The sequence below is a fragment of the Macrobrachium rosenbergii genome, chromosome 55 (genome assembly GCF_040412425.1).
Source record: "Macrobrachium rosenbergii isolate ZJJX-2024 chromosome 55, ASM4041242v1, whole genome shotgun sequence".
In the NCBI taxonomy this organism is placed as follows: domain Eukaryota; kingdom Metazoa; phylum Arthropoda; class Malacostraca; order Decapoda; family Palaemonidae; genus Macrobrachium; species Macrobrachium rosenbergii.
This window is the reverse complement of record NC_089795.1, coordinates 11,379,557-11,393,399: the sequence shown is the minus strand read 5'-3', so window position 1 is coordinate 11,393,399 and position 13,843 is coordinate 11,379,557. Positions and strand designations below refer to the sequence as shown.

At 45.6% G+C, this 13,843-nt stretch overlaps 1 pseudogene; it reads right to left on the bottom strand.

Annotated features, from left to right (window-relative positions):
- Positions 1-1,303: 1,303 nt before the first annotated feature.
- Positions 1,304-13,843, bottom strand: part of LOC136835908 (oocyte zinc finger protein XlCOF6-like) — a 30,642-nt pseudogene continuing 18,102 nt past the window's right edge.

Here is a 13,843-nt window from a genome sequence, read left to right as displayed (position 1 = left end):
CCCCCATGAATATGGGGGGTTTACTGTACAGTCACGACCTTGTACAAACAGCGGGTGTGGGGCCCAGTGAAAGGAAAGCAAACTTGTTAAGCCCCTGCCAGTGATAGGGAGTGAAATTGTTATGTCCCAGACCGCAGACCCCAAGAAACACGCTGGGGGATGACAGCCTACACAAGGCTATCACAAATCGTGGGTTTGTATATTAACAAAAATCAAACACACACAATATATACACAAAAACATAAAAAAGATCCCACTGGGAAAAAGGAGCTTAACGACAGTCATGCAAAGAGCTCCGAAACACATCTGCTTTTGACATGCAAGATGGCTGAAAGCAAACTGGAATGTTTACATTCCCACCTACTGGACGGTAGTTACTGACTAACCACCTTGTTCAAGAGTTTAATGGCCGTTTCCAGCTTCGCCAAAAGTAATTCCCAATGTAAAGGACCAATGGTTTGTATATTGTGTAGGAACAACAAAATGTTCTAAGTATACAAGTACAGAAAACCAGATATAAATCCATAATCCCCAACATCTCAGGAAACATGAAATGATGTGCGTATTGCTTGTTTGTACAGTACACAAATTTTGTACTTGTATTTCTTTCAGCTATCTGAGGTTTTGAGGTTTCTGACCTATTATGGAAGGCAGTTCTAACCCCAGGATGTGCTAAATCGTTCATACGTGGGTACGAAACGGTATAGGACATGCTTTTTGTTCTCTGTAAAAAAAGCACCTTTTAATATAGAAACAATAATCTGATGTTCCGGTGTTCACTCACCTATAGAAAGTAAAAATTGGTATCTTTTGCCTACACGAAATAAACATTTTCTTGCATTAACCTAAAAAAAGTAAACAATTCTGCCTTCATTTTCCTACAAACAATGAAGAGAGGTGTCTCTTTTTACCTACAATAAATAAACAATTGGTTTCTTTCCACTACGAACAATGGAAGGGGCCCTTCTTTTACCCAAACAAGCAACAGAGGAGATTTCTTTCGTCCATAAATGCGTTTATTCTGGGGCAATAAACAGGAGCACTTTCTATACACATCATGAATAACTCCTTTCATCCAAAACCAAAAAAAAAAACAAACAAGTGTCTTGTTTTATACACAAACATATATCCAAAGATGCTTCTTCTTTTACCTGGAAGCAACAGACTCAAGGCTTCTATTTACTTACCTAAAAGTGATATACAAAAAATTTATCACCATAAAAGTACCTCCACCATTTGAGGGTCCGTTCATGACAAATGATGTCGACTGTAAAAAATCTTGGGACAGAATCCAACTCATCAATTTGACTGATGTTTTTAATCTTTGCCAATTTTAGAGTATAATAAAATTCAAAAGTATTCAGCTTCACAACAACATAATCATCATTAATGTATCTTAAATTTACAGTGAGTGATAAAAACTGTTGCTGTTACTTGACACAAAAAGTGGTCAATCCATGCATCTGATTTATCAGACATTTCCAGATTCTCAAAGAACTTCAGTTAAAGATTTAGTTCTGAAATAAAGTGAAAACTGGAGAGGGTAGAGTTGTAGACAGCTAATGAGGAAGGCCAAAACGAAGTGATGACTAGCACAAGGAAGAAGGCAGTGCCATAGGCTGTGTGTCCTTAGGGAGACAGAAAAAATACTGTAGCCCTCTCTTGCACGAAGAGGAAATTAGACTGATAGCCTGCATATCTTTAAATGATTAGATCCTCCATTCCATCCATAAACAGTAAACAGAAGCGTCGTTTTTTACCTAGAATTGGCATTGCTAAAATTGTCTGCCCTGTCTGACGTCCCTAGACGGTTAGTTTCCACCTCTGCGCTGAACTTCCTCTTCTCGCCGTTCTCCTGTGAGAACAAGGGATCATGGGAGATGCTGCCCTGATTCACCCCGCTCTGAATGGTCCTCTCCTCGTTCAAACCCACAGAGTCGTCCTCAACGCTGTTTGGCATTGGCAAGGATGCTGGCAAGAGAGGATTATCATTGTCTGTGTCAAATGATAATGACCCACTGTTGTCAGTTGATATGCTGCCAGTGGGTATGGCATGGCTAACTGCACACGATTCACTTCCAAGTCACTTTCAGGCTGACTGACACTATCGTTGCTCACATTACTCACGTCAGCATTCAAGTCCGAAATGACGCCACTGCCACTAGGTGCATCTGGATTAACACTAGACTGATGTATGGTTCCATCACCCCCCTCCCCCGACCCTTTCACTAAACTCGGCCGAGTGGCCCCATTCTGCCTCAATATCTCCACTTCTGACTTGCTGGCATTGGAGTCCACTATCTTGGACGTGATCACAACACGACTGTTCCTCCTCCTGGCGTCCTCGTGGGACGAGAAGGACGTCCCATTCTCCAGCTCACTGCCGCTGTTGCTCAGCCCCACATGCAAACGCTTCTCTGGCCTCTGAGTCCCCTCGCTCTGGACCGGGTCCCTGGTGACCAGAGGTGCCTCTTCCTTTTGCTGTTGGAGCCGTTCATCTCGATGGAGCTCTGCGGCAGAGACAGAGAGAGCTCCCGGCCATCAGAATCGCTGTCGTTATTGGTGTCCCGGTCATCTGACTCCAGGTCGGAATCGACCACCATGACTGTGTAAGGCGCCTTGTACCTCCTGAAGGAGTGCCTTTGCATCCTGATGCTGCTGCTGCTATTGGACAGGGTGATGTTTGGAAGCTTGAGATTCGCCGTTCACCTGACTCTCATTACTGTTTCTCCGGCTCTCCAGGTGGTGCAGGTACCTGGAATAGATGAGAATCAGTGAAAGTTTCAGATGATGATAATAATAATAATAATAATAATAATAATAATAATAATAATAATAATACTGTAATAAACTTTATTAAACAGAATGGCGAAATGGATGCCATTGAGTTTATATTGCAGTTTCTCAATCTCTCTAATAAGATTCTTTGTAGTAGTGAATAAATTATGTAACAGGTAGTAGGTAAATTATATGAATTTATATATAAACTACATAATTATATTCACTTACTCACTCATGTTTCAGTCGTTCTCTATAACATTTACTGACAGGCCAATGAAGCCAGGGGTAAAATTATGATGTAAGGCAGTCCACTTTTTACGACGGGGGTTCTGTTCCCACGCCGCGTCGTAGGCCAAAAATTGTCGTAACCTGAAATGTCGTAGAAAATTGTAAGAAACCCTTACTTTTATTGCTTTGGGTGTCTTGAAAATGACATAACCTGCATTTTTAAAGGCCTCAAAATTTTGACCATTCTGCTATTTTGGAGCCATAATTCTTCTGTCGGATCGGTGTCGTCGGTGTCGTAACCCCGGATCATCACAAATTTTTAAGGCAGATTGTATTTTTCCTAGTTATACAAACCTGAGGTCCTTTACATTAGGAATTACTTAAAGTGAAGCTGGAACTGGCTGTTGAACTTTCAAACAAGGTGGTTGGGCAGTTAACTACCATGCAGTAGGTGGGAGTCACATCTGCTGGGATGTAAACATTCCAATTTGCCTTTTGGCCCAGGTGTCAGGTTGAGGGGCGGCGTGAGGTGGTCATAAAAATGTAATGTAAAGGACCTCAGGTTTTTATAATTAGGAAAAATACAAATTACTTTAAAAAATTGTGATTTGTTCCTATACAATATACAGACCACCAGTCCTTTACATTAAGATGACTCACTGGTTGGAGGGAGGAATCTGAGTGAGCTTCTTGAACTGACGAGTTCGCCACACCTGGGATTCTCTTCCTGGTCGACAGAGCAAGGGAGGGAAACCTGTCTCTGACAAATCGGGTTAGAAATGCATTATGAATTGTCAGAATTCTGGGCCTTTTTTTGCATGAGGGAGTAAAACATAACCTCATACGAAAATAGGCTAGGATGAACCTTAAAACTTGGAGACAGTAAGGAAAATACAAGTATCGGGTTTGCCTCATTGTCAGGGTCTCCTTCCTCCCCTTGCTAGAGGAAGGAGCAGGTTTGCTTCTATAATTCTGGAAGGAGAAATAGAATGGAAGCTTGATGTATAGGCTTACTGGCATCGACTGCCAGATCCAGCATGCAATGGCTTGAGTCCACTCTTTGCCCGAAGGAAGAGAGGAAGGAAGAGAAGGGAGGAGGAGGAGAGGCCAGTCACTCCCGCAGTCATTCTCACATTCACAACTGAACATCTTAGGCGAGATGCAATCCTGTCCTGTCAGAGGAGCTGGGTAAGCTACACAACTTGTCGAGCAGCCACCACAGGTCCCAAGGAAAAAGTGTCCAAGGACTCGTGGGGAACGTCCTGAAGGTAGAAAGAGGTCAAAGTGGTCTGTCAGGACCACACCCCTGTTTCAGTACCTGAGGAACCGACAGGTTCTGGAATGCGAGGGTTGGACCAATGCCCCTGACCTCGTGAGTCTCAGGCGGAAGGTACTGGTGTAGTCTTCACCAGCAGCAGAGTATGCTCTCCTGATCATCTCACGAAGCCAGAAAGAAATCGTGTTCTTGGACACTTCTTTCTTGGACGAGCCAGTGCTAAAAAGAGTCATAGACACTCGGGCCAGAGATGACGGGTCCTCTTCAGATAGTACCACAGCACTCTAATAGGGATTGTGAAGGACTCAAACCTAACGTCAGGGACCAATGGGTTCTGGGTCTTCGCTAAAAAATCCGGGACGAAATTGAGCGTAACTGATCCCCATCCCCTCGACTGTTTAACATTGAAGGAAAGTCCATGCAGCTCTCCTACTCTCTTTGCCGATGCTAGGGCAAGCAGGAAGATGGTCTTGAGGGTCAGGTCCCTGTCTGACGACTCTCCTAAAGGCTCGTACAGTGCACGAGTCAGGTTCCTCAAAATGAGTCACATCCCTCTCGGGGCCTGAGGTCTGTGGGTGGGCAAGACCCTTTCAAGCATCTCATCAGTAGCAAAATTTCGAAAGCGATTGAGATGTCCATACCCTTCAGCCATAAGACTAGGCTGAGTGCGGCCCTATAGCCTTTTAATGCTGAAGCGGAGAGAAGCTTCTCTTGGCGAAGGAAGACGAGGAAGTCTACGACCTGCTGGATATGTGTCCACGAACAGAAGCATGTCCACAGGGGGAGTATGCAGGCACACTCCAATTAAGAGGTCCCTGTCGTCCATCCACCAGTCTAGTTCCTCTCACACTTTTCCCGAGAGAGGAATGAGAAAGGATTGATGGTCTCGAGACTGGGACCAGTACTCCTTCAGTCTCCACTGAAGGGAACAAAGGTGAAGGTGCCCATGAGGGACCAGCTTCTCCAACGACGACAGGTGACCGATGACGACTTGCCATTGCTGAGCTGGCTGCTCCCGTCGAGACAGGAACAGCTGTGCTGCCTTCCTGAACCTGCTGAAACAAGAGTCCAAGGGAAAGACTCTTGCTGCTACCGTATCTATCAGCATGCCCAGGTACTTTATCCTCTGCTGGGGGGTGAGATCGGACTTCTCGAGATTTACTGCAATCCCTAGATCGCAACAAAACTCAAGGAGTCGATCCCTGTCCTGAAGCAACTGTGAGTGGGAGCTCGCCAGGACAAGCCAATCGTCGAGATACCTCAACAGATGTATCCCGCGTGAACACTTGTGTGAACACCTGGGTGGTCGAGAGCCTGAAACAGAGTGCCCTGAACTGGAACACAGTCTCCCTGAGGATAAAGTGAAGGTACTTGCGGGAGGACGGACGGATGGGTATTTGGAAATATGCATCCTTCAAGTCCACTGTAAGCATGTACTTGTTCTCCCTGATGGAGGCAAGCATGGAATGTGCCATCTCCATCGTGAACCGAGTCTGGCGAATGAATCGGTTTAAGAGGGAGAAGTCTCTGACCGGTCTCCAACCCCCCAAAGTTTCCTCTACAAGAGAGACACGGCTGTAAAAGTCTGGGGATCGATCTGACATGACATCCACAGCGCCCTTGCTCAGCATAGCTTGCACTTCTTGCTGGATCCTTCAGCGAACCAGGAACATAGGTTAGGAGACAGACCGGAAAGTTGGTGAGGGGTGGCCGAGACTCGAAGGGGAGTAGATATCCCGCCCGAAGGACATGCACTTCCCAGGTCTCTGCTCTGTATCGCTGCCATGTTGCTCAGTGGCTCGAGAGGCAACCCCACACCAATGGCAGCAACTGAAGGGGAACAAAACACCTAGCGTTTCCCCTTCTTCTTCCTCTTGCCCCTTTTCTGGTAGAAGAAAAAGGCTGGGTATTCCCACGGGCACCCTTCGAAGCCTGGGTCTTCTTAAGGGCTGAGGAAGAGCTAGCCTGACCTGAAGATCAGGCTGCAAAGGTGCACGAAGACCCAGAGGTCTTGGCCAGTGTCTGATGAACGAGGCAGTCGCTGTTTTCGGCCTAATGCTTGTCCACTGCAGCATCCACCAACTCCTTAGGGAAGAGAGAGGTAGAACCCAGCAGTGGTCCGTTCCTTAGGGTCATTGCCGACTCGGAATTTACAGACCTGGTGATCTGAGACAGGAGAGCATCCCTTCTCTTCAGCACCAGGTTTTCCCACAGGTTTGCTGTCTGGTGGGCGAGGTAGGAGATGGCTCTACCTCCCGACTGGCATAGTTTCCCGAAGGTGGAGTCCTCTCCAGGAACAATAGCACCTGAGGAGGCAGCCACCTTGGATACTATGAACACAGATCCAACCAGGAGACTGCCTGGAGGACCACCATGGCAGTAGCCTCCAGAGGCTCACTGCCTCTTGCTGCGAAAGGGAGAACCCTTCCGAAACAAGGTGCTGCAGTGAGAGACCCAGGCCTAGGCGAACCAGGTTGGGGTCAACCTGCTTGGTCGGCAAAGACCTCTCCAAGGGCATGTAAAATCGCTTCTGTCAGGGCAGAGGAGGGGAAAGGAGCTTGTCCGAGCGGTTTGACCGAAGTGAATTCTCTTGCCCAGAGATGAGATTATTCACCTGGTCGAGCACCCCCTTGGCAAGCGAGGATCACGGCAGCCCCACTGAAAACCTGGGTTCCTTCTTAGGACTGCAATAGGATTTGAGGCGTGAAGGACGATCCACAGAAGAGGCCATAGCCCCTTCCCCAAGATCATTGCCCTGATGAATCAGCGCAATGATCTCTGCAAAGGTCCTCTGCATCTCGGGGGTGTCCGCATCCTGGGGAAGAGGACCCTGAAGTCCTTCCAGGGTGCAGTCCTCCCGATCTACTCTCCTAGCAGGAAGGAGAACCTCGGCAGACCCCTTACAACCATCCTAAACTACTCGGGCGTACAATGGAGTCAATCCGAGGACTGAACCAGGAATGTAGACCTTCATAGTCTGAATTCTGGGGAGAGGACACTCCAGAGTTCCTGCTGTCCGTCTCGTGCCTCCCGGTGAAACCCCAGGAGGTTGAGGGGACAGGTGAGGAGGACTGGGGACTCCCACCAGTCCTGCCAGCGGAACCAGCAGGAGGGGCGGGTTGCGTGCGGTCATCAACCCGTGGGGATAACGGCAACATGGGTCCAGGAGAGTGCTTAAGCCTTGGCGAGGCGCTGTTCTGAGGAGGGCGCAGTAGTTTCTGGGAAAAGGAGAATTCAGGAAACAAAAAACCCAAAATTTCCCTTTACCCAATTCAAAAAAGTCTCGCTTTGATCTAAAATCATATAAGCCTGCAGGCACCTCCAAAACTTTTCCTCACAAACAGGTAGGCTGTCAGAAGGGACAACCCCCTTTAAAAGGACAGCAACAGCCACATCAGCAAGGACATCCTTTTCACAAGGTCCAAAAACTGTCTCATAAAGAAAAAGGAAAGGCAACGCCTGGAATGCCTATCAAGGGAAAAGGCAGAGGAAGAGGGGGGGATACCAATACGAATTGTTTGGTCGGGGGTCAGCTTCAAAGACACCACAGGGAATGGAAGTGTTCTCCTTGGGGTCACACCATTTTTCTCAACAGCCTGGGTTGGAAATGGTCTCATCTTCCCCCCCCCCCACCTTTAAAGGGGTTCTTTCAAGAACCAGACCTTCTCTGGAAGATTATATGCAGAAGGCACAGTTAAAAGGTGCCATAGAGAAACGCAGAGTGATCCTCGACCTATCAGCATTGAACAAGTACATTGTTCGCCTAAAGTTTCGGATGACCACCGTTGCCCAAGTACATTCAGTCATTCCAAAAGGGACTTGGACAGTTTCTATAGATCTGAAAGATGCATAATGGCACTTCCCTACTGCTGCCCCTTCCTAGGGTTCTGGACAGGGAAAGAGACTTACAGGTTCAAAGTCATGCCTTTTGGGCTGAACACAGCCCCAAGAATTTTTACAAAATTAGCAACGGTAGTTGTCTGGGACCTCAGGAAAGAAGGAATACAACTAATAGCTTACCTATACGACTGGTTAATCTGGGGGTCCACAAGAAAAGAGTGCTTGAAAAACCTAAGAGCAGTGGTCAACAGACTACAGTCAAAACGTTTTATAATCAATTGGAAAAAAAAATCCCGCCTCAAGGCCAGCAGATGCTTTCAGTGGCTGGGACTGTGTTGAGACACTCTCTTCAGGGCCTGTTGTCTCTCCCCATCAAAACTCAGAACAGAACAGGAAAAACCTCAAAAGGTTCCTGGCACAGCCCAGTTTCTAGACAGCAGTTAGAACGCATGATGGGTCTGCTGCAGTTTGCATCAATAATAGATCCAATACTCAGATTGCAGTTGAAAAACGTGAACAAATTTTGGCTGTCACACACAAGAAAAAAGATGCAAGAACAATCTCACCAAAAGAATCAGAAAGTTGGGCAGATACTTCAGCCTTGGACCCGGAAGGAATCTCTGGCGAAACAAGTCACCCTGACTCCACCATCTGTAAGAGTGACAATACACACAGATGCCTCATTGACAGGATCGTCAGGTGGCAAGGGAGGTGGTCAGCTACTCTGAGGAAGTTTCATATCAATTTCCTGGACTGATGGTTGTCTTTTTGTCTCAAAAACTCAAACCTCTAGAAGAGACACATATTCTGTTAGTTCCAGGATCACATTCACCTCCTCTCAACATGGTAATGCTAGCCATCCTTCGGATGGCACAATTAAAGAAGTGGCACCTGGCTGCAATATACCTCACAGGGTCTGTCAACGTAATAGCAGACTCTCTGTCAAGGAAAATGACAGCCTCAACAGAGTGGATGTTGGACAACCACTCTTTTCAGACAATAGCCAACATGCTTCCACAACTGGAAATCGACCTGTTCGCCACATACAAGAATCACAAACTCCCAATATATGTGTCCCCAAACTTGGACAGTCAAGTAATAGCAAGAGATGTCTTCCAACAAGACTGGAACAAATGGAGGACAATATATCTTTTCCTCCATTGTCCCAGATTTCGGAGGTTTTGAGCAAACTCCTAACCTTCAAAGGAACAGCTTTACTCAATAGTCCCAAGTTGGCCAAACAGGCATTGGTTCCTATCGCTTCAACAGTGGGCGAAAAGATCAATTCCACTATCGTCCGCTGTTCTATCCCAGAAAGTAGGAGGGAAAATCGTTTACGCATCCTCCTTTCTGAGCAGAGACCTTCATTTATGGATTTTGTAAATATTATCTACCATGAAAACTACTCGCCCAACATTGCGAGGTACCTAGTGTAAAAATTACAGACATCATATATCCGGCAATACCAGTCCATATGGAAGATGTGGTTAGATTATACCTATACCGAGAGCTCAGTCGAGATTTCTGTAGAAACACTTTTTAAAAGAGAAACGTCTTGCGGTTACAACAATCATGGCATACAAGGCAGCATTAACTGAACCCTTGCTTTATGGATTCGGGACTGACTTCAGCATAGAAGTTGTTACTTCCCTTCTGCAGTCTTTTGCTCTACAAAGACCCGCTCCCAAAAGACTTCTAATTACTTGGTCCCTGAACAAAGTACTTAGACTTCTATCTACCCCTCAATTCAGCGGACCCAATACAACCGCAACTCGTGCTACAAAAGGCGATCTTCCTGATTGCATTAGTAAAAGGGGCCTGTATTATTGAACTGGGGTCTCTTAGACAGGGATGATACATCACACAAACTGTTGGTAATCATTTATTATTGTCCCCTGGCCCATCATTCCAGGCCAAAAATAAGGATCCTTTAAGAAGGAAATCTCCAATTCTTATATGAAAACTCAACCTAGCAGACAAAACATTATGCCCAGTTCAAGCACTTGACGTTTACCTAGAGGTTGCGGCAAAAATCCCGCTCTCTCTACAGGGGCTAAGAATAATTTTGGTGTCCCTCATTAAAAAGGCAAACCCACACCTCTCTCCTAGGTCACATGATATTAGGAAAGTATGTTGTTGGCCTTCTTCAGAAATGTCTCTTTCGGAGAAGTCTCTGAAAGTACATGGTGGGCATTAGAGACGGTATTCTTAAAATTTACTGCCATGAGCTCGAACAAAGTCGTCTACACTGCATATCGGTGGTTGGTTTGATTAGTCCTGACCCCATAGGCTCTACAGCGGAAAACCAGGGGTCTTCCTAACAGACGAGTATGCTGACTATTGCTGGGGAAGGTGTGACGACTGCAACCACACACAGCATATTGAGGTAAGTCACTGCGGAACTTCACCCTAAAAATGAAAGTTCTTGTTTAGTTTCTCATTACGTGTTAACAAAACCCCAAAAGGTTTTTCAGAATAAGGAATGGGGTTTTGGGTTTTTGGGATTAAAATTTTGAGAGCCTAAGCCTTTTGTCACCTGTCAGTTTCTTTTGTAAAGCTCCTTGAGGATGAAACAAGCGACTACACTACCAAAAAACTGGTTTTGACGCAGGAAAAACCTATTTTTGGCCGTCGCCGTTGAGTCCTCAAAACCCTCCCACTTCCCTGACGAAAAGGCATGGGATTTGGCCAAGGGATCATCCTGCATTGACCAGCAGAGGGTAATGGAGGTTGGTCTTTTGCCTGCCCCAGTTGTTGACAAGATGGCAGATGCGCATGCGCAACAGTCACTTCTTACAGTTTTTGATGTAGGAAACTGGGTTCAGCTTCGCTGAAGATAAGGGAAAATGCCCTCTTTATCTTTGAGTCCATTAAACCCTATCATGTGTCCTGGGGTTTTCATTACGACACAATACCCGGCTACAAGACCAGGTTAAAAGATATTTCTTTGATACTAGTCTAGTCATCATGGAGCGCTTGCTCACCATGGGGGGTTCCTCCTTGAGGACTCAACAGCGACTACCAAAAAAGGGATTTTTCCTACATCAAAACCTGTTAATTTACCTGATGCTACAAAGAATCTTATGTGAGAGACTGAGAAACTGCAGTAGAAACTAAATGGCATCCATCTGCCCATTCTGGGTGAATAATAATAATAATAATAATAATAATAATAATAATAATAATAATAATAATTGGAGTACGTTACATATTTCATAAAGGACCACTCTTAAGCTTATGCACTGTTGTGCAAAATCAACCCATGAGCAAGACCATTTTCCATACTGACCAATTGTAAATCCTGCGCCAATTCTTCCCAGAAGTTTCAGCTGTTATTAAATTAGCTAAGAGTATCATAATAATAATAATAATAATAATAATAATAATAATAGAACAATGCCAGGCGTATTAAATGTGACTGCATAGATTTACGACTAGCTTTCCATACTAATCTTTCAACTCAAACTGAGAATAATTTAACAATTTTAAATAAATCATTTTGTTCTTATAAAGAGAATAAAACTGACTACATCTTTGCAACGATGACGAAATGGACAGAGGAAAAAGATTCGAAGACTGATAACAGAATGGAATTTATTTGGGCCAAAGGCCAAGTTGGAACGGGAAGGTTCGAAAGGGGACCCGAGAGGAACGGAAAGGTTCGGAAGGGAAACCGCGAGGAACGGAAACATTCGGAAGGGGAACCGCGAGGAACGGAAAGGTTTGGAAGGGGAACCGCGAGCAACGGAAAGGTTCGGAAGGGGAACCGCGAGCAACGGAAAGGTTCGGAAGGGGAACCGCGACGAACGGAAAGGTCTGAAAGGTGTAACAGGAGGAGGAAGACCTCTGGCAGTTGAAGCATGATGAAACAATTGTCAGGAGAGGGTTGAAGAAAGTAAGATGGAAGAGAGAGAATATGAACAGAGGTGCATTAAAAGGAATGGAAGGGGTCACAGCTCAATCTACTCACCTCCTTCGGCTCCCGTTGGCAGCGTACGAACACAGGACCTTCTGTGTCGTCTTCCTGTGCCATTTCCGGAAGAGTTTCCGTCTGGCGTTGGCTGCCCTGAGCTGGGTTCTCGTCTTGGCTGCCGTGCGCATGCTCGCTCCCGAGACCTGGAGGGGAAATGAAGGAGGAGAAGGAATGAAAAGGCATGCAAAACAGTCTGTAAAAGGTCCGACAATGGACAACCTGGAGGGGATACGGAGGGGAAGGAATGAAAAGGTAAGAGAAACAATGAAAATGTAAGTGAAACAATCTATAAAAGACTTGACAATGGAAAACCTGAAGGGGAAAAGAAGAATAGTGAATGACAACATAAGCGAAACAATCCACGGAATAGAATACAGGGTTTAGGCCAAAGGACATGCGCTGGGACTTATGAGTCATTCAGTGCTGAAACAGAAACTGACAGCAAAAAGGTTTGAAATGTGTAACAGGAAGAAAACCTCAAAGCAGTTGCACTATGAATCAATTGCAAGGAAAGGGTGGAAAGTAAGCTGGAAGAAAGAGAATATGAATGGAGGCACAGTAAAAGGGATGAAAGGGGTCGTAGCAGCTGTGGGCCATGGAAGGGACGCTGCGATGAACTTAAGTGTTGCCTACAGTGCACCGCATGAAGCACACTGATGGCACTAACCCCCCTTGGACCGAAACACTCTATATAAAAGATCCAACAATGAAAAACCTTGGGCTCAAATCTTTCGCTCAAAAACCAAGATAAATCACTCTCACCTTATTGGCCTCGTCCTCTTCCTCCTCATCTTCGTCGTCCTCTTTGTGGTCCCGAGCACTTCTTTTGGGGTTTGTTGTTCACTGAAGCCAAGGTCTGGGGCACCCTACGAATACCCTGGAACTCCTTCCTCCATGCCTCTGATCACCAGGCCCTGGGGCAAACGACAAGTTAGATTCGATGTTTCGTGAGGAGTAATGGTCTTCTGATTGTGATGCAAAATCTCTGCCAATCACTGACATTCTCAAGTTAAATGGAAGTTTAGTTGCACAGTTAGAGAAATCTGTCCTTAGCAAACATCTCTCAATAAGTTAACTGGTATTTAGTATGACAAAATTGAATAATTGGCAATCCTGTCAATAATCTAAAAGACTAAGGTGTGGAAGTATCTGCCATCCAGAAGCTTAGAAGTAGCCTGGGATTTTACAGACAGACAGTTTGGACCTATAAAGAGAAAAGGGAGATTATGGCAAGTAAGTCAGAAAAGCAGCACGTATAGAAACAGCATAGCAAGAGGACAAAGAACGGACACATATGAACTAAGGGGATGGGAATGAAAAAGTTTGAAAGAGAAACTGAGGAATAAAAAGGACTGAAAATGAAACTGAAAGGAATAACAGAAATGTTTGAAAGAGAAATTGAGGAATAAAAAGGATTGAAAAGGAAAACGGGTGGAATGAGAATGTTGGCCCGAGAGAAGAACAAGCTTTACCATGGGCGGGGGAGTTATCATCATCATCCGTCAGAAGACTGGGTGACATCTTCTGTGTCTTCCTCCTCCAGACTGACCATCTACTGCTGTGTCTCGAGGTCCTCCTGGTTGTCCGATAGGTCCAAGTTCAAAGTCCAGCCCTCCAGTTCCTGCAGGATGAGGGAATTGAAGAAGGCCATCATCCTTGGGTCTTCGTCCGTGCTCCTGTGGCTGTAGTCGTGATTGACATCCTGTGTAAGATAATGACAGAGAGGCGTTGTTTGAGATTGGCAA